The 24,863-nt window shown below is 40.6% G+C and overlaps 1 protein-coding gene and 1 long non-coding RNA gene across 4 annotated transcripts in view; one reads left to right on the plus strand and one right to left on the minus strand.

Moving 5' to 3' along the window:
- Znf521 (zinc finger protein 521) overlaps positions 1 to 24,863 on the minus strand; it is a 321,006-nt gene that overhangs the window by 53,089 nt on the left and 243,054 nt on the right. The window lies entirely within an intron of this gene.
- On the plus strand, positions 22,037 to 24,353 carry LOC123455079. Its single transcript, XR_006633663.1, has 3 exons — positions 22,037 to 22,130; positions 24,017 to 24,093; positions 24,225 to 24,353. It is a non-coding gene; the product is annotated as an uncharacterized LOC123455079 (long non-coding RNA).

Genomic DNA, 24,863 nt, shown 5'->3' on the forward strand with positions numbered 1-24,863 from the left:
AGGAGCGCCAACGCTGTAAGAACAGGGCTGGCTCAATGGCTAAATAAAAATTTATTGATGACGAAGGGCACCGCCTAGATTAAACCGTGGCCGTTTAATAGGAAGCATAACCCCCCCACCCCCCACAGCCCAAGCATTGATGACGAGCTAGCTGCCTGCACTTACTGCTTGAAACTTAACTCCCAGCATTTTGCCTGCGGTGGGTGGCGCGGGGTGGGGGAGTGTCCGCGGAATCTATAATGTTGTGTTGATTAGGTGGGAAACAAGCAGGAGCACATATTTTGATATCTCTATTAACAGCCTGTTCATGTCTAACTGCAAAACTTGGTTGCACTTCTTTCACCATCTTTGCCCAAGACAGACCAGTAAACACAATTCCTCTCTCTATAATTAGCCTTTTCTCTGAGGGCCCTGAAGTAAGTCTGCATGCCGTAGATTTAATATCCAGTGCTATATCCATATGCGCTGCCCTTGCCTGGTCCCAGAGCATATAAACTCCCCTATTAGCAGCCTTGACTGCTTAATTATGCAGATTTTTTTTGTACCCGCCTGCCTGTAAAATTACTGTGTCTAACCTTTTTTTTTTTTTTCCTTTTTTTTTTTTCGTTCCTTCTTTGCACCATGCTGGCCATTCTAATGAAATCGGCATAGGGGAAAGGGCCTGATTTGCAGTTATGGAGACCGGATCGCACTGCAATCTGTCCTTAGTGGGAGTTACAAAGAAGTCAAATGCCTTCATCTGGTTCTACCCTATCATCCCCAAGGTGATTGAGTTCACTTCCCGATGCTTCCCAAGTTTTCCTCAGGCTGTCCAATCAGCAGGTCCACCAGGGAGCCCAGCCTAGCTTGCAACAGTCTCTGTATCTAGTTACAGCCCCACCAGGGACAGTCAACCATCCACCCCCAAGCCTTCAGATGAAAACCTTTTCTAACAAGGCCGCCCAGCGCCAATGAAATAACACACATCTGCATATCCACTGGGTCCCATGTTTCTTGTGCTCATGGATTATGTATCTTGCAGCCTCTAATAAAGAAATGCAGTTCTTTGTTTAATGTTTATCTTGTGCTTGTTAAGCAAATGCTAATGTTGTATCAGAATGCTTTAGTGCTGTTTGGGTTTTTGGTGATTTACTACAAGACAATCTGCTGTGAAGTAAATTTAGATAGGGAGGAAAGGGAGGAAAATCAGTCTGGTTGAAAGGGAGAGAAAGGAAATGGTTTTGATGAGGAAAAAATCCAGGAAGCAGGAAGGAGGGCTTGTAGGGAGGTGGCAAGATGGAAGAAGTGAGGAGTGTACTCACTAGACATGGCAAAATCCTCAGAGAGACAGACAGGTGGACAGAGGGATGGACACACACATACACACAGAAGGGGCGTGGGGAGCAAGCAGGGCTGTGTGTAAATGCCACCATCCCAGGCTGATATCCTGACTCCGCCACTGGGCAGTTGGACACTTGGGAGCAAGAGAATAAACCCAGGATAATTTCCAAGAGGCGTGTGATGAAAACTTCCCCTTCAGTGATAAGGTAAACAGTGTCCTGAAGGGTAAACAACAACAACAAAAAAATAAAAAAGGTCCTTTTTCGGCTGTCTGCCTTTGTACCCTGATGGTTAGCCCTGTGCAGTGTTACTCACAGACCACAGGGAACCCTGGAATTTAATTGTTCTGTCTAGTTCTGCTAGAAATAGACACACACACACACACACACACACACGCACTAATCAGTGCCTCCCACCTCCCAATTTCAGGGCAACATGGGGGCTGGAGAGAGAAAGGAGGGTGGTGGCTTGAAAGCTGATGAATGAATGCCCTTTATTTATCCTCTGGCAAGGCAGGCTCTGGGTACCCACAGTGCAAATCCTTCCCGGCCACTTCCGATGCCTCTGTACTACTGAAGAGGGTATGTCATTTTTACATACAGAGTACACAGTTTCACCAAACTCCACTTTTTTGTTTTTGATAGGAGATGTCGAAAATGCGGTGCTCTCTTAAGTACAACTGGGAGAAATTGAGATATATATATTTCAGACATACAAAATACAGCTACTAGAATGTGTTGACAGAATGTGAGGTGAATGAGGTCTTTGGCTTGTATGTTCGACAATCCAGAAAGACTAACTGATATGAGCGAAAGATGGAGAGGATGGAGTGATAGGTGGCCTAAGTATGTCCCATATCATGGCACTTTCCTTTTCCCTTCTATTTTCCCATTGCACAAAATAATTCAGTACATTTTCAAAAGGATGGCAAGCGTCTAAGTGGGAAAATGAAAAGCAAACACCTACCACACAAATACATACTCAGTCAAGTGAAATTTACTCCTGTGAAGAACGCCATATTAGCTTTCTTCTTGGGTAAACATCTTTACCCTTAACACACTACGGCAGCCAAGGATAAATTTGGTCTTCACGATTAATACAATTAATTACAAGTACCTTGGTTCTTCAGAAACACCTCAGTGATATCGCAGAAGGTCGCATTGAAAGGGCTAACTAGTTACTGCTTCAGAAAATATATTTGCAAAATACTTGCTCATTTCCTTTATTTTTTTTGGCTAAATTTAAAAAAAATGTCCTTTTTTCTTCTGATCATTGCCTTTGTCTTAATAGGTTTGTGAATTTATGTTCATTTTGTATGTGTATGCATGTGTGCTATATGAGTGTGTATGTGTATTACTATGCATGTGCTCGCATGTACGGGCTCACACGTGACATACATGTGGAGGCCAGGGGTTGATATCAAGGGCCTTCCTCAATCACTCTCCACCTTATGGAGACAGGCACTCTCACTGGGATTCTCCTGTCTTTCTCTCTTTCTCCTCTGCTTCACCTGCCTTTTACTTCCAAACACCCTGCCAGGCTGTCATGGTTCCACAGCGCATCCTTTTATCAACTAATCTCCTCAGCCTAGTTTCTTGGGTTTCTGATGGCACCTTGTTCATGTATGTAGGTTGAACTCAAAGATATGCCAACACGAGGGAACAGAAGTAGGCTGGGGAGGCAGCCACTTACTACCGAACTCTCCAAAGGACGGCCTCTGTGGTCACGAGCTTAATTACTACTGGTGGACATGATTCGGGAATGTGACACTTGAGCTATGAGGTCTAACCAGAAGTTATCAACTTCCTTCCATGACTTCATTTCACCAAAGAATATGATCACTGCCGACTTCATTTAAGCTCAAAGCAAATCCAACTGCTGAAAGGTCTCTCTTCCCGTCCTCTTAGCAACTTGGTCCCCATTGGGCACTATTATTAGAATTGGACTTTAATGTATCTCGTTTCTCCTTTAAATATAACAAAGGGTCAAAAAAGACAGGAAAAGGAAATCAATGGTACATTTCTTCAGCTGGTTCTTATACCTACAGGAAGCAGTGAATTATGGGTTTCGCTATTCATACCATATTACAAAAACTCTCTGAAAAATAAGTAAAAGCAACGTGCATATGTTCTTGGATCCTTCTAAGACCTCATACTCTTCTATCACCAATCTATATAAAGTTGCTGTGCACTGTGCTATATGCTTTCCATGGTGCACTGAAGAGAAAAGAGACAAAAATACTGAATGATGTCCCTCCGAGGTGAATGTTCATCGTCACATCTTCTACCTTCCCCAGGCAAGTGGGCTTGGGAAGATGGGAATACTCAAGGTCCTGTGAACTGTATGGACAGAGTTTATTTTGACCAGCCTCCTGTGGGTTCACAGAGTCCTGCTCACATCCTGGCAAACTTACGTGAGGCCTTTGCAATCCTCACTGAGACACCCCGACCCCTGTCTGTAGGGTGTATTCATGGAAAACTGCAATTATGATTGAGGTTTGTGAAAGAGCCACAATGTAATTAGATACAACTTCATTTCAGTTCTGTAACTTCAAGGGACCAAGGTGGCTCGATAACAGTGTGTGACTGAAGAGACGTGATACTGTGACCTTCTTCAGTAGACCGCAGCGCCTGGAACTCAGCTGCTACGAATTTTAGGTACTCTCTGAGGAAGCACTGGTGACTCAGTGGAGCCATCATACGACGATTCCAGAACTCTCAGAACTGCCACTGAAATTGAATCCATAATGAAAATAAGAGAAAAGAGCTGCCTGAGTGGAGATGGGCTACAATGTGCAAGTGACATTCTTTGGAGGGGGCTGCTTAGAATCAGACAATAGTATGCCACCACCACCACCACCACCACCACCACCACACTACAGGCGTTTATTCTGAATGCTTTGGGACCAGGTGGGAGGCATTAATGATGTGAAGACGCTGCTCTGTGACACATCCCCATAAACCGTGCTTTTTTACCCACATGCATGGACGCTGGGCTCCCTGGATTGAACCTGTGGAAAGCAAGAACCAGAATCCAGCCCTCCTTCTTTTAGGGGTTTCTGTCAGGTAGTTTCAGCAGCAGCTCCAAGTCCGACCACCTACAGAAAGCCACTGCTGAAGCCCAGCTTACAGTGGGATTTAGAGTAGCTTAAATTCCATTGTATACTGATGTTTTAAAATGCATGGGTGAGAGCTCCTGCTTTGACTGGCAGAATATGCTTCTAACGTATCAACCCTCCTACAGATAAATACTACAGATTTTGGGCCAAGTTCTGAAAATAGTCAAGCTGAAGGTCTTGCAATGTGAACATAAAAGTCTGGAGAGTGCACTCCTCGGATGGAGAGAATAAGACATTCACTTTTAAAGTGACACTTATCTTCACATGCACCTAGGTGGCTAGGACTTTTACAGAAAAGGCTCAACCTTCTATGTGAAGGCAGAATTCAGGTCATGAACAAGCACTGAAAATTAAGGTGGAAAACACGATAAGCAAGAAAGAGCTTTAAAAGGATGGGGAGACTGCACTTTTGTATTCAAACTCTCCCACAAATCTGTAGCTAACTCTTGAGCCATAGAAGTACAGGGCAGACTTCAAAGAACCCAAGGAAGAATTTTTTTAAAATGTAAACACTGAGCTTAGTGGTTAAGGTGCTTGTCTGAGAACCTTAAGGACTCGGGCTCAAATCTCCAGATCCCATGTAAGGCAGCTGCACAAGGTAATGTACACATGCCAGGTCGCACATACGCACAAGGGGGCTCATGCGTCTGGAGTGCGAATGCAGTGGCTGAGGGCCTGGCACACCAATTCGCTCTCACACATTAAAAAAAAGAGCCCAGTCTGTTGGACTTGCCTCAAAAAACAACCACATAATATTTATATTAATAGTGGAGGAAGGACTTGGGAAGGGGAGAAGGGAGTGTGGTGGAAGAACATTATAATTGTGGCATATTGTCTAGATGTATGGAAGTTGTCAACAAAAGTTATGATTTTTATTTTGTTAAAGGTTCTGTTAGCTGAGTTGCAGCATCCATCACTCTCTGCTTCCTGACTATGGATGCAATGCCACCAGCCAGCCTCTTTCTGCAGCCACATGGAATGTTTGCCCTCAACCTGAAAGCCAAAAATAGATCTTTCCTCCTTTAAAGTTTATAAATATTAAACCAACATTTGAGCTGTCGTCTAGGAGAGAGTTTGCAGTTTGGGGTCAACCAACTTATCTTCTTACTAAAACTACCAAGCCCCCTTTGAAAGGTTATAGCAGAATCCGGATTTGCTCATAATTTTCATGACCAAATTTTAATTCAAAATTACAGTGCATACAAAGAAAACAGGAAAAGATAATTCAAAATGGCATTAGCAGCTAGTGACTTAAAATAGCTATTATAAATAATGACATAAAGAAGACTATACTCCATCAGAATGATAACAGAGGGAAGACACACCTTGCAAGGGTATCATAGAAGTTATAAAGATGAAGATTACGATTTATGAAATAATCAACCCCTGTTTAAGCTTAACCTCATAAAGGACAGGATTAAGGGGGAAAAATCAATACATGTGAAAATAGATCAAAAGAAATAACTCGGGGCTGGAGAGATTGCTCAGTGGTCAAGACACTTGGCTACAAAGCCTAAAGACCTGGGTTTGATTCCCCAGTACCCATGTTAAGCCAGATATGCACAAGGTGGTTCATGCATCTGGAGTTTGTTTACAGTGGCTAGAGGCCCTAGCATGCCGTTCTCTCTCTGCTTCCTTCTCTCTCAAATAAATAAATAAAACATTAAAAAAAAAAAAAAAAGAAATAACTCATTCTAGAAAACCAAACTCAGCCAAGCCTGTGGAACCATTAGGGAAATATCAAGATGTATAAGAGTTGTATCAAAGCAAGGAGCAAGAGAATGGGAAAAAATAATGGCTGAGGAAGAACTGCTTAGCTGGCTATGGTGTTCATTCCTTTATCCCCAACACTTGAGCAGCTGAGTCAAGAGGATTGAGTTTGAGGCCAACCTCAATTCCACAGCAAGAATTTGCTTCCAAAATCTCAAAAGTAGCTCAGCATGGTGGCACACACCTTTAATCCCAGCACTAGGGAGGCAGAGGTAGGAGGATCACCATGAGTTCAAGGCCAGCCTGAGACTCCATAGTGAATTCCAGGTCAGCCTGGCCTAGAGTGAGACCCTACCTCAGAAAAAAAAATAAATAAAGGAAAAAATAAATCTCAATATCAATCTATTCAAAAATAAATGCTGAAAATGCTCAGGATTTAGTGAATGGCACAGGGCTACAGATGTGGGAAGCCTTGTAAACTCTGAACCGTGAGAAGTATAAGAAAACATGCAAACAAATTGCTTCTAGATAATTGAAAAACCAAGCTAAATACTTTAATAAGTAAGAGCGGAGCTGGGTATGGTGGCACATACCTGGAATCCCAGCACTTGGGAGACTGAGGAAGGAGGGTGGCAAGTTTGAGGCCAACCTATAGATCTATATATAAAGAGAGAGAAGAAAGAGAACTGAAAATACCCAAAATTTACCAAATTTAGTGGAAAACAGAATTCTAAGTCAATAAGAAATTCTAAGTAAGGAGAAAGTCAAGATACAAGTAAAGTCTTAATAAGCAGTGAGAAAAAAGTACCACTCCAAGTAAAGCAAAACCTCCATAACTATATGCTCTGGAGAAAACCAGTGAATAAACACCACTGCAACATAGAAACAAAGACCACTGCCAAACCATAGGTCTGTATCCCAAATAAAAATGCCTTCACAGGAAGAAAGCACAATTATTACGAGCAGAATTGAACTATGGGAAGTTATTCAGCAAAGAGGGAAAACTTAAATCCCTGGAGAAGAATGACAAACATCAGTGTGTGTAGATATCTTGTAAATGTAGAAAACTGTTTTTTTTTCTTTATAAATTCTTTACTATACATAAAGTGGCCTCAGATATTACCTCTACAAAATAGACTATAAAGAGTGCCACAGTGTAATCCACAAAATGATCACTAAAATTGTAACGTAAAGAGGCAGAGTTCAAAAGCCCAAGATACAATGGAATCCTAAAATACATTCAAATAATCCCAAAAAATAAGAGGCAAGAGAAGAGGAAAAGATTATTCGAAAATTCAGGTCAAAGTGCAAACAAATAAGAAAATTTTAGGATTCAATCAAACTACAGTAACAAGAAAATTGTAATGAATGCTAATGAAAAGATAGATTGTCAGAAAGAATATAAATGGAAGCTTTATCTACGAGCTGTCTACATTTTGATGTTAAATATAAAATGTTGAAAGGAAGTGAGTAAAAAGAATATTATCCATAAAAATGCTAGATTGCCTACATTATTAGACTTCTGGGCAGTATTTCTAGAAAACAAAAAAGAGAGAGAGAGATTTCACAGTGAGAAATGGATCAATTGATCAGGAAGTTAGAACAGCCTTGAATATGTATGTACCTATATACAAAACAAAAGAATCAAGAGGACAGGCAGATTCTAAGGAAAAAATAGACAATTGTATATGATTAACTCTTAGCAACTCACATAGCCATTCTTAAATCATAGATAGATATTTGAATATCTCTCTTTCTCTTTAGCAAGTGATAGAAGAAACGAATGGTCTCCTCACTTTCCAAACGCTAGACACAGAAGATCTAATAATGCTTTCAACCACCTTGACCTAATTGATAGTTACAGAGGGCTACAGTCAGCATCTGCACAGGGCATACTGTTTCCACGTGCATGTGACGTATTCATCTACAGGGACCATATGTTTACCCACAGAACAAGTGTGGGTACACAATGAAATTGAAAACATACCGGGTACGCACACTAATCACAAGCAATAAGATTAGAAATTAAGATCCACCAGATAGCCAGAAAAAATCTTAAATATCAAATTTGAAAGCACATTTCCAGGGGTCTAGAAAGAAATCATAAGGGGAAAATAGAATATTTTGAATGGAAGTATACAAAAAATTCAATATTACAAAATCTGGTAGGGTGCATGGCTAAAGCATTTCTTAGAAGAAAATTTATAGTTAAGAGCTTACATTAGAAAGGAAGAAAAGGGGCTGGAAAGATGGCTTAGAGTACTAACAGTGTTTGCCTGCAAAGCCTTAAGGACTCATGTTTGACTATCCAGGTCCCACATAAACCAGATGCACAGTGACACAAAGTTGCAAGGTTGCACATGCGCACAAGAGGGTGCACACATCTGGACTTTGATTGCAGTGGCTGAGGCCCTGGCATGCCAATTCCCTCTCTCTCTCTTATGCTTGTATTAAAAAAAAAAAGCAGTCAGTTGGGCTTGCCTCAAAAACAGGAAGAAAAAAAAAAACCTAAAGACTTCATTTCTACCTAATAAAAGGTAGAAAAGACAGGCAAATAAACCTAAAGTCAGTATAAGGTAAGGAATAATATAAATAGGGCTGAAGAGATTGCTTTATGGTTAAGTCTTGTGCCTGTAAAGCCAAACAATCCAGGTTTGATTCAGCAGTACCCATGTAAGCCAGGTGCACAAGGTGGCGCATACATCTGGAGCTCTTTTACAGGGTCTGAAAGCCTTGGCGTGCCCATCATTCTCTCTCCCAAATGAATAAAATAAACACATTTTTAAAATTTTAAAAAGAAATAATATAAAAAATAAAGGTAGAAATCAATGACATAGAAAGCCATGGGGAAAACAAAATTAATGAAATTGAATGCCAATGATTACAAAAGATCAGCAGACTGAGTAAATTTAGGTGGACTTACCAAAAAGAAAGAGAATACAAATGACCAGTAGCAGGAAGAGGGCCACTGTTGACCCTGTGGGCATTTAGAAGCCAATAATGAAGTACTATGAACAATGAATTGATATAAAGCTAAATAGAAAATTCCTATATTTTTCAGATTATAAAAGAAATTGAATTTTCAAGGAAGGAGGAAAGGGAGGGAAGAAAGGAGGGAGGGAAAGAGGAAGGAAAGGAAGGAAGGGAAGGGGGGAGGAAAGAAGGAATTTCAGATGGCTTTATTGGCGAATTCTTATAATCAGTTTGGAAAAACAGCACCAGTCTTTTGAACTCCGAGAAAATATTTTATAAAATTATTATAAACCAAAATCTAAAAACCTTCTAAGTCTCTAAAGCATGTAGTAACTCTACATTCAGAACAGTTTCATTCAGCCATATTTACATAGCAAAAGGATTTTGATGAACATTAAAGTTAAGGAAATTACTACAAACAAGACAGAATTGTTTTCTTTTTTCTAAAGCAATGGTCATGATTTTTTATATCCTATTTAAAAATATTTTCTATTTATTTATTGGGGGGCAGGCAGAGCATGAGAGAGAGAATGGGCATGCCAGGGCCTCTTGCCATTGGAAATTAACTCCATATGCATGTGCCACTTTGTGCATCTGGCTTAACATGAGTACTGGCAAACTGAACCCAAGCCATCAGGCTTTGCAAGCTAACACCTTTAACCGCTGAGCCATCTCTACAGCAGAGGATCTTATATTTTGATACAAGCACAAGGCTCATTTCTTTTTTCTCATCTGAGCTTACTGCCCATGTCAGTTGGTGTCAAGAATGAGACAGTTCATAGGAAAAGGCAAGGCAATCAGACTAATGAATACAGTGGTGAAATGCCAAACACTGAAGAACCAGGACGCCTTCCATACAAGCATGGTTTAAAGTTCCTATATTTTATGCAAATTCCACTGTATTAAATTCAACTATCTTAATTTTCCCTCACATTTCATTCCCTGATTTCATTGTATACATTATTCTAATTTTTTATAAATACCCTTGGTCTTTGATCTTATTTTTTTTTTAAGATTTCTAATTTTTATTTTAGAGACAGAATTGGTGCACCAGGGCCTCAGCCACTGCAATCAAACTTCAGACACTTGTGCCATCTACAGGGCATGTGTGATCTTGTGCTTGCCTCACCATTGTGTGTATGGCTTATGTGGGATCTGCAGGGTCAAACATGGGTCCTTAGTCTTTGCAGGCAAGCACCATAACCACTAAACCATCTCTCCAGCTCTTTGATCTTATTTTCAGTTATTGCAATGAATAAGTTCTTTATATCAATGACCCTTATCCCTAGTAAAATATTCTATCCAGGGCTGGAGAGATGGCTTAGTAGGTAAGGTGCTTGCCTGTGAAACCTAAAGACACAAGTTCGATTAACCAGTACACATGAAAGCCAGATGCGCAAGGTAGCACATATATCTGGAGTTCATTTACAGTGGCTAGAGGCCCTGGTACTCCTATTCTCTCTCTCTCTCTCTCTCTCTCTCTCTCTCTCTGTATATATATATATATATATATATATATATATATATATATGTAGATATATATACACACATACATATATATATGTAGATATATACCTACATATATCTGTAGATATAATATATAATATAATATATCTACATATATATGTATATATACATATATATATTCTTAAATACATATGTATGTATGTATACACACATACACACATATATATCCGCTTCTTTCTCTCTCCCTGTTAAATAAATAAATCAATAAAATATTTAAAAAATCTATCCACCTAAGTTTTATCAAATAAGCGGAAATACTTTTCTCTAAACAAATTAAATATTCATATCAAATAGGACAGTGCTAATATAGTTTTCAAAGTCCCTGTTTTTGAGCCAGAGGAATTAGGAAGATCTATGTACACATGCTTTGAGTTACATAAATCCAAGCTAGTCATTGTAACAAGTACTTCTATTCAGGTGGTTTTATATTGCTCATGGAATTTTTTATTATGGTATTATATCAGAACATTCAATAAAATTTCCTGAACACCATTTATGAGTATAGTCTATATAAAAAAGGCTTCAGAGAGCCTCAGTGTATCTGCCTGAGCTATGATTTCAGCCTCTAAATAGTATTTGATTCTATAAATTTAGAAGTTTATACCTCAAGGGGAGGTGTGGGTTGTCTCCTGTTTATATTTACAAAGAAAATTGAATTTTAACTAGCCCCACGGGAATATGACAGGCAGCAATCCATTGTTGAACGTTACATCTTCGTATTTATCTAATTGATTGATTGAATGAAAGGATTGAAGTCTCTCATTCCACCCAAGAGTTTGGCATTTTGTAGGGTTTTGTTTGTGCAATTGTTTGATTGACAATACATGTCTAAGGAGTCTATTGATGTTGACAAAATTCATCCAATACTATGATTACATATATATCTATATGTATATATACATATCTATATATACATATAGATATATATGTAAAATGTTGAATCTATGGTTTAATCTTCCCAAAGTAAACAGTATCCATTGAGACTTAAATTAGAGATGTGAGTGTGTGTGTGTGTGTGTGTGTGTGTGTGTGTGTGTGTGAAATCAGTTCAATTACTGGTTAATAAGATTAACATCAGTTATTCCTTGGGTATGTGGCTTTCAAAAAGTATGTTCTACTGACCAAGAGTTGAGTGGATGCAAAACTAATATGTGTGTGCATATACATACTATGTATGCATGCATGTATGCATGTAATGACCACATAAATTTTCGCTAGGGATATTTCCCAAGATAGACTTAGTTTTCAAAACTAATTGTAAAATATTATGAGTAGAAATAGGGATGGAGAGATGGCTTAGTGGTTAAGTGCTTGCTGTGAAGCCTAAGGACCCCAGTTTGAGGTTCCATTCCCCAGGACTCATGTAAGCCAGATGCACAAGGTGGTGCATGTATCTGGAGTTCATTTGTAGTGGCTGCACCCATTCTCTCTGCCTCTTTGTCTATCACTGTCAAATAAATAAATAAAAATAAACAAAATTTTAAAAAATATATTATGAGTGTAAACAATGGGTTAGCTAGCCATGGTTTTGCTACTACTTCTAAAGCATGAACTTGGAATTACTTGCTAGTCTCTGGTATTTTCATTTTTAATGTAGAGATTAGCCCATGTTTTGTAAGTATGTGATCATCTCTTGGGTGTCTGATATCCCATTTCCAGTTACACATTCCAGAGTTGACAGTAGCAGAATGGTCATGCACTGTATTCCTCTTCAATGACCCTCATGAATGTCTGTATTTACTTATTTATTTTGCCTCCATAGAAATCTCAAAGGTAGAAGTGAAGACCCTCAGCAGAGTACTGAGTAGCAGGGTTTCCTCAACACATCTCACAGGAACAAGCGACCTCGAAGACTTGAATGTGGACTTGACCACCTGGTGCTACCAACTACCTAGAAATGCCTTGGCAGCAATTGTATCCACCATCTGAAGCGGGGTTCACACTAGATCCAAACAGAGAGTGCCCTGCTTTCTTCTCCCAGCTCTTTAATTTCTGGGCCACAAACTCATCAGCCAAGTCAGGCTGTTGCTACTGGGCTCACATCGAAAACAGCTATGTTATAAATTTCAGTGAAGCAATATCTACTCTGTGCTCCACTTCCTCAAATGAATAGTTCATTTCATATAAATAGAGGGATTATTAATAACTACATTCTGTTTTGCTATTCCCTCCGTAGTTTCAATTAGTTACAGAGATATTTACTTCTTACCTGCGTAATAGTTAAAAGTCTCGGGTGCACTGAGGAAGCAGCCCTGTCTTATGGAATAAGTGTAGTGACTCATGTGGAAGAGCCTTCCCTTCCTGTGGCCTAGTTCAGGGCAGAAAAGGAGCCATACAGAAACATTCCAGTGATGTGTACATTAGAGATAGAAGTCTCTCTACACACTGAAATTTTCCTGTCTGCGAGATTATCACAGCAAGATAAACCTTAGTAGTCAGGGGAAAATTACAGATCCCATATATACAATGATTAATATCTGCAATGGAACATAAAACATTAACAACTGAAAAAGAGACTTAGAGAATTAGATCAGGGCAGTCACCAGACCTGCATTGTTTTGTTTTTGGCATGGTAAGAAAGGTCTTCTCACTATGACAGCCTCCAGCAACAAAAACTTGGATAAGCCATTTGACCTCTCTAGGATTTGGTTTATTCATTTGGGTCAAGCGACTCGTGTGTTTCAGTTATAAAATAAAACATACTAAGGGATTGTATTTATTGTTTCCAGGGAATATTTGAATAAGACTCCGACTGACAAGTGTTGCAAAGGTATACTTCAAATATAAAGTCATACCATACCAGGAGTGAGCCAGGGTGCTTGGTGGGCAAGAGTAGAGGGAAAATGAAAGTGGAAATTTTGTTTGGGGGAGGTGAATAATCAGCCTGAAATGTAAAAGAGATTTTTGTGGGATAGAAAAAAAAAAAAAAAAAAGAATTTGCAATGGAAATAAAGAGAAAGACCAGTTAAGGGACCTGAACTCTCACATAGTGTTTTGTCAAAAGGTAAGATAAAATGAAAGAAAAGAGGGATAACAATATCTAAGTTATCAAGCACCTCCTGTATGTCAACCAAAGTTCTACCCTTTACAAGTAGTACTTCCTGCAAATCACAAAAATAAGAACCCCAAGTTGCCTAATATTATTAATTCTTTTGCTAAAAGAAAAGTGAGGAAAATTTAAGCACACAAACACAAAAATCTTTGGAAAAAAATATCAATGAGTATGAGATTCACAGTGATTTTGTGAGGGCCAAGAAATAAAAATCCATTTTAGGAAATGTGGTGTTTGGGAAAACACATTTCATTGAGAAAGCAGGTCCACGTTTTAAGTACGGAAGTCATTTATTACAGTGGACCTTTACTTTTAGAGGAAACATATATGTATTATGTAATAATCATGTCAGTGAGTATATAAGAGCACATGCATTAAAAAGAAATTTAAAGCAAAAAAGGTCACTCAACCCAAAGCAGACCTGGATTATTTGGTCCAGTGGTTAAGTGCTTGCCTGTGAAGCCTAAGGGCCCTGGTTCAAGGCTCGATTCCCCAGGACCTACATTAGCCAGATGCACAAGGGGGGCGTGCAGGTCTGAAGTTCATTTGTAGTGGCTCTCTCTATCTGCCTCTTTCTCTTTGTCACTCTCAAATAAATAAATACATAAAAATAAACAAAAAAAGGAATGAATGTATAATTCTACAAAATGTTTTAGGAAACAGGAGCAGAGAGAACATTTCCAAGTTTATTTTATGACAGCATTTTTCTAGTTCCAAAACTGGATAAAGACTCTACAAAAAGAAGAGACCACAGACTACTGTATCATTAACACAGATGTATCAAATTCTTAAGAAGATATTAGCAAATGGAATTTGCACACTGTGACTTACTTGGTGAGGGATTTTTTTTTTTTTTCCAGGCAAAGCAAAGCAAGTTCCACATTTGAAAATCAGTTGCTGTCTATGTAAATAATGACGAAAAATCACATGATCATGTCAAAAGATATAGAAAAAGCATTTCATAAAATCCAACGCCACTCCATGATACACACACACACACACACACACACACACACACACACACACCAAAAACCTCTCACCAGAGTTGGAAAGCTGGCTCACTGGTTTAAGACACTTGCTTGTAAAGCCTGTCTGCCTAGCTTCAATTCTCTAGCACACACTTAAAGCCAGTTGCATAGTGGCACAAGCCACTGTGATTCCAACAGCACCGATGACAATGGGAAGCAAAGCAAGAAGAATCCGAAGCTTAACGTCTCCAGCCAGCCAGGCATTTGTTTGCAACAAAGCAGTTCATTTGCAGCAGTAAGACACCCTGTCTCAAAGAATGTGGCACACAGATGGCGTCCTCTGACCTCCACAAGCACTGTGGCATTTGCATACATACATACATACATACATAGAAACACACACACACACACACACACACATATATTTTAAATTCTCTCACTTAACTAGGAATAGAAAGTAACTTCCCCAATTTCATGAAGAGCGCCAGCAAACATTCTTCAGTTAACAGCACAGTACTTATGGTAAGCTAGAAACGTTACCCTTAAGATCTGGAAAAAGGCAATGCACTCCCCTTTGATATGACTCAAAGTCATAGCAAAGCCAGTAAGCTAAACAACAACAAAAAAAGTTATACAGATCATCAAGAGAGAAATAATACTGCCTTTGTTCACAGATGACATGAGTATGCATGTGGAAATCCCCTCCCAAATCAATAGCAAGTCTTCCCTATATACAAGGACATTCTTTCATATACATGTGTGGCAGGTTCCAGGTATTAAGCTGGATCTTAGATACCAAAATATGCTGCTACATTCCCCACGTGAAAATTTGCCCAGTAGTATATCTGATCTGCACAATTTATATCTGCTCTAGATTGCTTATAATACCTAGCATAATAATAATTATAACAAAGCAACATGATTAAAGTTATATTATTTGAATATTATAATTAGTCATTAGCATAACTGTAATGCATGCTACATAAGTAGTTGCCACATTGTATTACTATTTAAGGATTAGTGACCAGAAATATGTCTGTACATATTCAGTTGTAACTATATCAAATAAAAACACTTTCTATGTGAATTTAGTTGACTGCAGATGCAAACACCACAGACTATGGAGGACAGAAAAATAAATGTAAGTTCCTCGAGCTCTTACATGTAACCACTGAGCAACTGGAAATTAAAATTAAAAATGCATCATACATATTGAAATAAAAAATCTGGAAGCTAAGCATGCCTGTAAGACTAGCATTTAGAAGACACAGGAGTGGGATTGAATTTTGAGGCCATCTGAGCTCCATGATAGGTTGGAGGCCAGCTTGGGCTACATGGTAATAGTTTGTCTCCAAAAAAAAATGTCCAAAAACAAAATGAAATTGAAATACTTTAAAAAAAAATCTAACAAAATACGTCCATGATTTTAATAAGGCAAACATTCCGATCTCCCTCTGATGAGAGAAACTTAACAAGATTTAAAAAGATGCCCCATGTCCACAGACGTATACCACATTGTTCCCGTCTTAATTCTTCCAATCTCGCTCAATTAATCTAACACAGACCCATTTCAAGTTCCAGCATGTTACTGTGTGGCTACTGACACAATTGCTCAGTTTACGTGAGGAGGGAAAAGATCCAGACCAACCAAAAGCAAAGTCAGAGAACTGACGCTCTCTCAGCCCAAGACAAACTGTGACGCTACAAGAATCAAGGTAGGTCAAGGTAGGGGGCACTGGTGAGATGCGACAGACAGACAGTGTAGAGAGCGGAGACGCAGACCCACACAGGTGTGTGTAATCGACCTCTGACAATGAAACCCAGTGAGAATTCTCTAGCAACTGGTGCTAGGTGAGCGCCAGCTCACACACAAAGAGGGAATGTAGTTACCAACTATGTATTTCACAAGATGTACTCAAACCGGACCACAGACCATGTGTACCAGGCAAACAAGAAAACTTTTCGAATATGACATAAGAAGAAAACCTAGGTATCTAGGCTTTAACAATTAGTTTTATTTATTTATTTATTCATTTTGGTATTTTGATTTATTTATTTGAAAGCGACAGACAGAGAGAGAAAGAGGGAGAGAGAGAGAGAGAGAAAGAGAGAGAGAGATAGAAAGAATGGGCGCGCCAGGGCCTCCAGCCACTGCAAATGAACTCCAGACCCGTGCGCCCCCTTGTGCATGCGGCTAAAGTGGGTACTGGGGAATCGAGCCTTGAATGGGGTCCTTAAGCTTCACAGGCAAGCACTTAACCGCTAACCCATCTCTCCAGTCCAGCCATGAGTTTTTAAAGACAGTCCCAAATATATGATCCATGAGAAGCTGGGCTGGGGCAAACTCATGCAGAAAACAGGAAGAATGTTGTCAGAAGTTTGCCAGTAGCTGAGAGAAGCAAAGGACATCAAATGACACTGGGGGCGGGGTTCAGCCTCTTTACCCCCCACAATACACCCCTCTTCAGGGCACACTGATGACCCCACTACAGGAGATTTGAACTTGTCATTCTCCTGCCCCTCTTCCTCAAGAGACCCACATGCTGCCAAGGTACAACAAACTCCTTGGCATGACACACAAAGCCAGATTGATGGTGACAGACTCTGCCTGTCTGTCTGCTGATTGTAGATCATTTCAACCCCTGGACACATGGCCAACAGGTTTTTTTTTTTTTTTTTTTTTTTTTAAGAGTAAACTCCTTTAGTTAATTAATTACTGAGAAACAGAAAGAAAGAAAGATATAGTCAAGCAGAAAGAGAGAGAATGGCTATGTCAGGGCCTCCAGCCACTGCAAAGGAATTCCAGGTGCATGCATCACTTTGTGCATATGTTGTGATGTGGGTAATCAAACTTGGGTCCTTAGGCTTTGCGGGCAAGCAGCTTAACCGCTGAGCTCTCTCTCCAGCCCCCATGGCCGACAGTTTCTATATTCTGCTCATTCTTTAAATGTCATCGGGACAATTATCTTCCAAATGACATCTTCTCTCAGTTTGCCATGAAGACTTAAGATACTTTTTTTTTTTTTCCCCTAAATGTTAGCTGACTTAGCAGCCTATCACCTCGTATTAGTCACTTTTCTCACTGCTGTGGTAAAATACCCCAGAAGTGCAACTGAAGAGAGGAGAAATAGCTTGGCTCATGCTGTGAAAGCACAGTCAGTCAGTCATGGCGGGAGGAGCCGGTGAAGCAGCCTATGGTCAGGAAGCAGACCGTGATGGACACTGGTGGTCAGCCTGCTATCCCTTACCCGGCCCAGGAGCCCAGCCTAAGCGAGTGCTGCCCACAGTTGGACTGGGCCAGAGCTGATCTCTTAAGCTTTCTTTAGAAACACTTTCACAGACACACCCAGAAGGGCATGGAGATTCTAATTCCTATCATATTGATGAGAGAGATTCAGCATCACACATGAAAATTTACTCCCTCGTTGCTTACTAGCTTGCCCGCTGCCTCATCTGACCGGACATCCTTTCAGACACTGCCGTATTGTGCTGTCTTTATATCCCTAGCGTCAGGTTTAGAACCTGGTATACGGCGGCTGTTAAATAAACACTTGTTTGGTAACTACCAGGGCCCGAGTACTTGAGGCCTGATTCACTGTAGCATCTACAGTAACATCCTCTAGCTAGTACTTTAATACTTCACACTTCTCTAATTAAACCACACACACACACAGACCAAACTCTTGATTATGCCCAAAAGGATTAGCCACATTGTAGTTTAGTGTAGCAAATCTTATTCTTCACTTCTTGTTGACATCACCAGCTGTTGGCTTCTGCCCTTCACTGACATTGTCCCGGGTGCTGCCCACTTTGACTCTTGCCTGCAGACAAGAGTATGGCCAGCCGAGCATGGTGGCGCACGCCTTGAATCCCAGCACTTGGGAGCCAGAGGTAGGAGGATCGCCATGAGTTCAAGGCCACCCTGAGACTACAGAGTTAATTCCAGGTCAGCCTGGACCAGAGTGAGACCCTACCTCAAAAAACAAAACAAACAAAAAAACAGAGTATGGCCAAAGCTGGAATGAGATGCGTTTTTGAAAGAAACAAATACTGGCTTGTCAACTTCCTGCCCAAGGTTCTGGACTGAATGCAAGGGAAGCCAAAGAAGGGAAAAGACGGCTCTAGAGGGCATCTTGGTAAGACATATGAATGGGACAGCCCCTCTGAGCAGGATTGCAGTGCAGTGGGAGTGTTGGGAAACATTTTCTGGGAGAACAAACCTTCCTTATCAGGAATGACAAATCTTGGAATGACTCCTCGGATATACTCCATACATATCAATCTATAATATATTCCACGTCAATTATTTCTAGTGTCTTATAAGACTTAACTTTCTAAAATAATTTCGTGGAATTATCCAACTTAGTCATACCAAGCAATAGGATGTTTTGGAATAAACATAAATAGCAAAACTCCTGAAATAGTCCTATGTTCAAAACTACCCTCAAAGTCAGGCTGTGGCAACAATAAAAATAAATACTTTAATCTCTGGCACAGGGATTTTTTTTGTTGTTTTGTTTTATGCTTCCCTAAGTATGTTATATGAAACTATTTTTAATGTCATTTACATTAAACTCTTAAGCTGCTGGCTGTGCCTCCAGTTCTTCGGAAGGCTCCTGGTAGTCATTCCTCTTTTCCATTTAAAAGCCTAATGAACCCAGATTTTAAAAAAGTAGTTAATATTGGGTTGAGGGCCAAACAATATAATGACGCAGAGCTACTTGCATTATTCCTGGAGCTATTTGATTTTGACAAGCCCACATTTGGTAATTAACATGAGAATGCCCCCTTGGGCCATTCTCCTGTTAGCTAAAATATCTTATAAATTACTGTAATAAAAGGGGGGAAAAAAAGGAACATGCTGCCTGTCAGTGTTTCAACTTATCCAGCAAGAGGAGAAGACAAAGAACCAGTCTGGTAACACACAGATGCCAAACAAGAGCATAAATCCTGCTGACTGTCCCAGTATTGCCTGCTCAATGGCAGGACATGTGCAGAGTCTATCACCATCCCCAGACAAAAGGCATGTTGGCCTTTTGCATGACAGTACTTGCAGGTTTCCTAACTGCCACTCAGTGACATGCCCCTCCACTCAACCCCAGGCCGCTGGGCTTCGCTTCTGTCACTGAGCAAGGGGCGTCACAGATTTCATTCGAAGGTCTCTCGGCAGAGTTTAATAATAAACAATACCACCCATCGACAACATCAAACACAGTCTTATTTATTGTCCTAACCTAGATGAAAGCATTAATAACATGCGGTAATATAGATTCTATGCATACTTGTGGTCAGGAGTGAATTTATTTTCCCCCTGCTCCCTCCCATCTGCCTAAAAACTTGTAGTCTGTTGAGGGAATTGGTCTAGACCGATGAGTGAGCTTCAAGTTTCTTTCCTTGAGGCTGAGATGCAGCCATGGCATGATTTTTAATTCTGGCAAGCAAGGAACAGTAAGAATCTATGATGACTGCCTGAGAATTGACTTTCAAAATTTTTGGACTATGATTTTACCCATTTCGGCCATACATACATTTCAGTTTACTACAGAAAGATGAGCCACCAACAGGTCATTACGTCCCAAGTAACCAGTTCTTGTAGGCAGTGGACCGCACTGTATACATAACCCTCTTGTCAACTCGAAATTCCAAGTAATCAGACTAAGCCACATGCAAGAATGCGTCGGAAGCTAAGTTTATATTTTTTCACACGACTGCTTCACCTTGGTTTCCTAAATCAATTTTTATTATCATTAGTTTATTTTAATCGGGGACATTAGCCACATTATTCCGAGTCTTCAGCAGCTGCTGATTGAACAAGGGTTCAACGTTCTGTTACTTATGGTCTGTTTTCACATCTTAGCTAAAGGCCAGAGAGAATCAATGGGTACAAAGTGTAGACTTATTGATAAAAATTCTCGGCCTGCCATTGAATGTGGCACAAAAATAGCTGTGTTTAATCCATAGCAGGCATAATTTGGTATTACCGCTGAATTTAACAGGAACAGATCCAAAATCATGTCAGTGTTCCCATTTTTGTGCCACAGAGTAATGACATTTAATCAGGAATATTACTACACTCTTTCGGTGACAGCTGAGACACAAACCCAGCCAGCTGATGCAATTCCTGCCTTACTGCTGGCGGCCTATAGACAGTCTCCACAGATAGGAAGCAACCTTAGCGCTTCTGTACCAGCAGAGGACACTTAAATGACAAGGTTTACAGACACAAGGTGGCCTAGAGTCTACCTGGCATCCTACAGTCTCTCCAAGCATCCTCACAGCCACAAGAAGATTAGGGAAGAAGTGGGTCTAGAACTTGAATCCTAAGGTGGTGCAGTCACCAGGCATGAGGAAACAGGAGGCTTGCAGAGCACAACTGCAAGGCTCCCTCTCGGCTAGATCGGTGGCATCTAAATTACCTGGGAATTGCTTGGACACAAATCAGTGGCGTATTACGTCCCATTCATATAAGGATCAGAGTAACTTTTGCCTGGTCTGAGAACTTCATGATGTAATTTCCCCATGTGTTTACTCTTCCTTCCACTGTCTGTCCAAACTGCAGCGAATGTAGTTCAGAAAGGGTCAGGGACAGGGGAGAGGACGTCAGGAATCAAGGACTGTGGGAGACTGTGAGTTTCTCATTCAGCCCCCTTTGGATGACGACGGACATGTCTAAGATAAACCGCTCCTCTGCATTCCATTAGATGTCACCAGCTGGGCCAGTCTCCTCCCTTGGCCATGCCCCGAGGTACTCCACCACATTTTGTTGACATCCATCAAGTTCTCCATTCAGGCTCAACAGTTTGCTGCGATTTCTCGTGGCTCTAAAAGAAGGCAGGGTGGGGGAAGAGTCTGGGAACGGGTGGAAGGGTGGCTTCGTGTTATCTGATCAAGCACACTGGACGTCCAGCCCTATAACTCAGCTAGCCGCGCCAGCTTGTGTAATACTTCTCCAAAGTACGGGACCAGAGCTGGAGCGCCGCTGGATTTCCCTTAGCAACCTGACAGGAGCCCACAAGGTCAGCTAGCAGGAAGCGGAGAAAATGATACAGCGGGGAATTCTCAGCTAAATGATTTCACTATCCTCCAGATTTTTTTTACTGTTCTTCCCAAGATGGGGGCCTCTTGCTACCAGATTAGAAGAAAGAATAAAAGGACAAGAACGACAAAAAGGGGGCAGGGAGAGAAAGAAAATATTTTAGGTGGTATGTAATATATGTGTATGAATATATATATATTATATTCATGCTTTACTATTGTTTTAATGCAATTCCTCAGGCTGCTGCTTAAGGTTGTGACCCACCTATTTTCTTTCTCTGGCTAGAATGCTCTTGCCTTTTGCTTTTTTTTTTTTTTTTTCTGGGAGGCGGAAGGACATTGGGGGTTGGGCTGGAGGCTGCCTTATGATCAGGTTTTCTCTCCAAGAGCCCAACAGCAGGAGCAAGCATGATTTATCAATTAACAGGTAATGAAAAAAAATTCTCTGCAATTAAAGATATGATTTTGCTCAAACAGGAAGCAGTATCATACAACTGTTTACCTCTCTGAGGAATATTCGGCGCCTGTCACTAATGTGGAACATAGCTAATTTTAACAGAGTATGTGTGGGCCCCTTGGGGGACTCCATGTTGATGAAGGAATATACAGTAGGGAACCCCCCAGAGGACATAGCTGATTGGAGAGCCCCAGGAAAGGTGTAGGGAAATTACATCTTCTGCTTCTTAGGAGAGTTATTAAAGGGGAAGGCAGCTTTAATCACTGCAAGACCAGTTGCTATGTTACTTTTGATTTATATACCAAAACAATAACCTTTATTCCTTGGTTGCTTCTTAATATATATGTCAGTTTACACAATATTATATTTCAGTATAACATATAAACAGCTGGAAGATCTGATTTAAAACATGAAGGTTGAAAATGTGGTTTACTGATTGTACAGGATGAAATATGTTATTGCTACTTAAGCAGAAATCAGAAAATTATACAAAAATTTTAATTTTATGTAAACCAACAGGAATGTTTTTTTTTCCAAAAAAAATACCATGCATTTCTTAATGAGATAAAGATTTTGCAATTTCCAATATTTTCTCCTGCTGAATGTAAAGGAAGAAGTTTCCATTTCTATACAATAAATGATGAAAGGGCAGAGTGATTTGTTCAAATTATGTTTATGTCAATTTGTGTAAAATTTTTGTGTAATACAGTCAATATTTTACATCAATAATTTAATAAACTTCAGAGATAAGCATTCACTTCAGACCTTTTATGTCGCAGGAAGAAAACAAAGAGCCAGAAGGGCTAAGCATGTTTTTTTTTTCATATTATTTATTTATTGGTGTGTGTGTGTGTGTGTGTGTGTGTGTGTGTGTGTGTGTATGATATGGTACATTCACATATGGATACTGATGCCCACGCCCCGAGTGCATGTGTGTTCAGCCTGGAGGAAGTCATTGGGTGTTCTCCTCTATCAATCTTTGGTGTTATGTCCCCGTGACAGAATATCACTGAACCTGGAGCTCCTTGATTTTCAGTGAGATTGGCTGACCAGGGAGTCTTGGTGATTTTTCTGTCTCTGCCCTCAGTTGCTAGGGTTACAGACATATGAGGCCAGGCTCAGATTTTTTTTACACGGGGCGCTGGGGATTGAACTCAGGTTCTCATTGCTTGGGCAGCAAGCGATCTCAGCTGCCGAGCCATCTCCCCAGCTTCCCTTTTCTGTTTTGTTGCTATGTAGCCCAGACTAGCATCCCCCTGCCTCAGACTCCCGAAGGCTGAGTTTACCATGCCTAGCCCAAAACGGCTATGTATTAAGTTCTACACAAGAATATCTTCCACTGGGGGCTGCTCTGAGCTCTTTGCATAGGCGATCTAATTTAATACTACCACAGCCCTGTGAGCATGATTATTGACATCGATTATCACTGTGACCATTTCCGCAGAAGCAGAAGTCTCTGCTGACAGAGCGTGAGTAACGGGTCCAAATCCACACGAGACAGGCAGAGGCAGAGCTCATGAGCCCACGTCCCTCACAACTAGGCTATGTTCCCCATCCTGTCATCCACTCATGACCAAAACACTGGCACTGACTTCAGATCCATGGGTGGGGGCGGGGAAATTCGCCATAAATGAAGTTTTTTTTTTTTTTGTTGTTGTTGTTTTGAGGTAGGGTCTCACTGTAGCCCAGGCTGACCTGGAATTCTCTAAGGAGTCTCAGGGTGGCCTCGAGCTCACGGGGATCCTCCTACCTCTGCCTCCCAAGTGCTGGGATTAAAGGCGTGCGCCACCACGCCTGGCTAAATGAAGGTATTTGATATCGAGTAGATTATATTAAAATATTATCTGCACACATAGGTCACCTGCGCTGTTGAATTTCAAGCAGGAATTCTCATGGAGCAACCAGACAGGATGTTGGACACATGTGTTGGCAAGTACGCTGTTTACTGTTGCTGGACTGGGGGAGTACAAAGCACCTTGGGAAAAACGAAGATAGAAAGAAAGGGCTGGCTTCCCCAGCTGTAGCCTCTGGTCTTCTCCAAGGATCCTCTTTGTCTTCATCTAGGCTTCCCAAGTCACTGGTTGAGCCAAAAAAAGAGTTGGACTGCTTCCACTGCAATCTTCTATTCATGACCTTGAAGAGCCTGCCACTACCTAGATAAGACCTTCATAAATATGAGGAAAAGATGATGCCATCAAAATAGAAGAGAGACTAATTGGAAGAGGGAGGGGTTTGATGGAGGGTGGATTTGAGAGGGATAGAATGGGGTGGAGGTGAAAATTATCATGGTCTATTGTCAATGCATGAAGGGGCTGTCAATGAAAAGTTTTTTAAAGACATTGATAAAATATTAATTTTTTCAATTAAATGTAAAATTTAATTGAAAACCATGCCTTTCAAAAATACACTAAATCTATAACTTCTCTCACCAACAGCCTCATTTCCAGATCCATGAAGGAAGAATCTTAAAGGTACAGTATGAGTACAGATGGTTTTCTTTTGAAAACACACACTGTTCAAGCGTGGCATGTTGAGGTGATGGAGAAGGCTCCCTCAAGCCCTGCCCCCTAGTACTGGCTCAGGTCAAGGTTACCTCTGCTGTTAGATGGGATATCTGTGGAGGCTGCTCCTGCCAGCGTTGCCCTTATTTCTCTGGAACATTCCTCTGACAGTTCCTAACAGCATTATCACAATTTGTCTCAC

This window comes from Jaculus jaculus, chromosome 15, assembly GCF_020740685.1.
Source record: "Jaculus jaculus isolate mJacJac1 chromosome 15, mJacJac1.mat.Y.cur, whole genome shotgun sequence".
Classification (NCBI taxonomy): Eukaryota; Metazoa; Chordata; class Mammalia; order Rodentia; family Dipodidae; genus Jaculus; species Jaculus jaculus.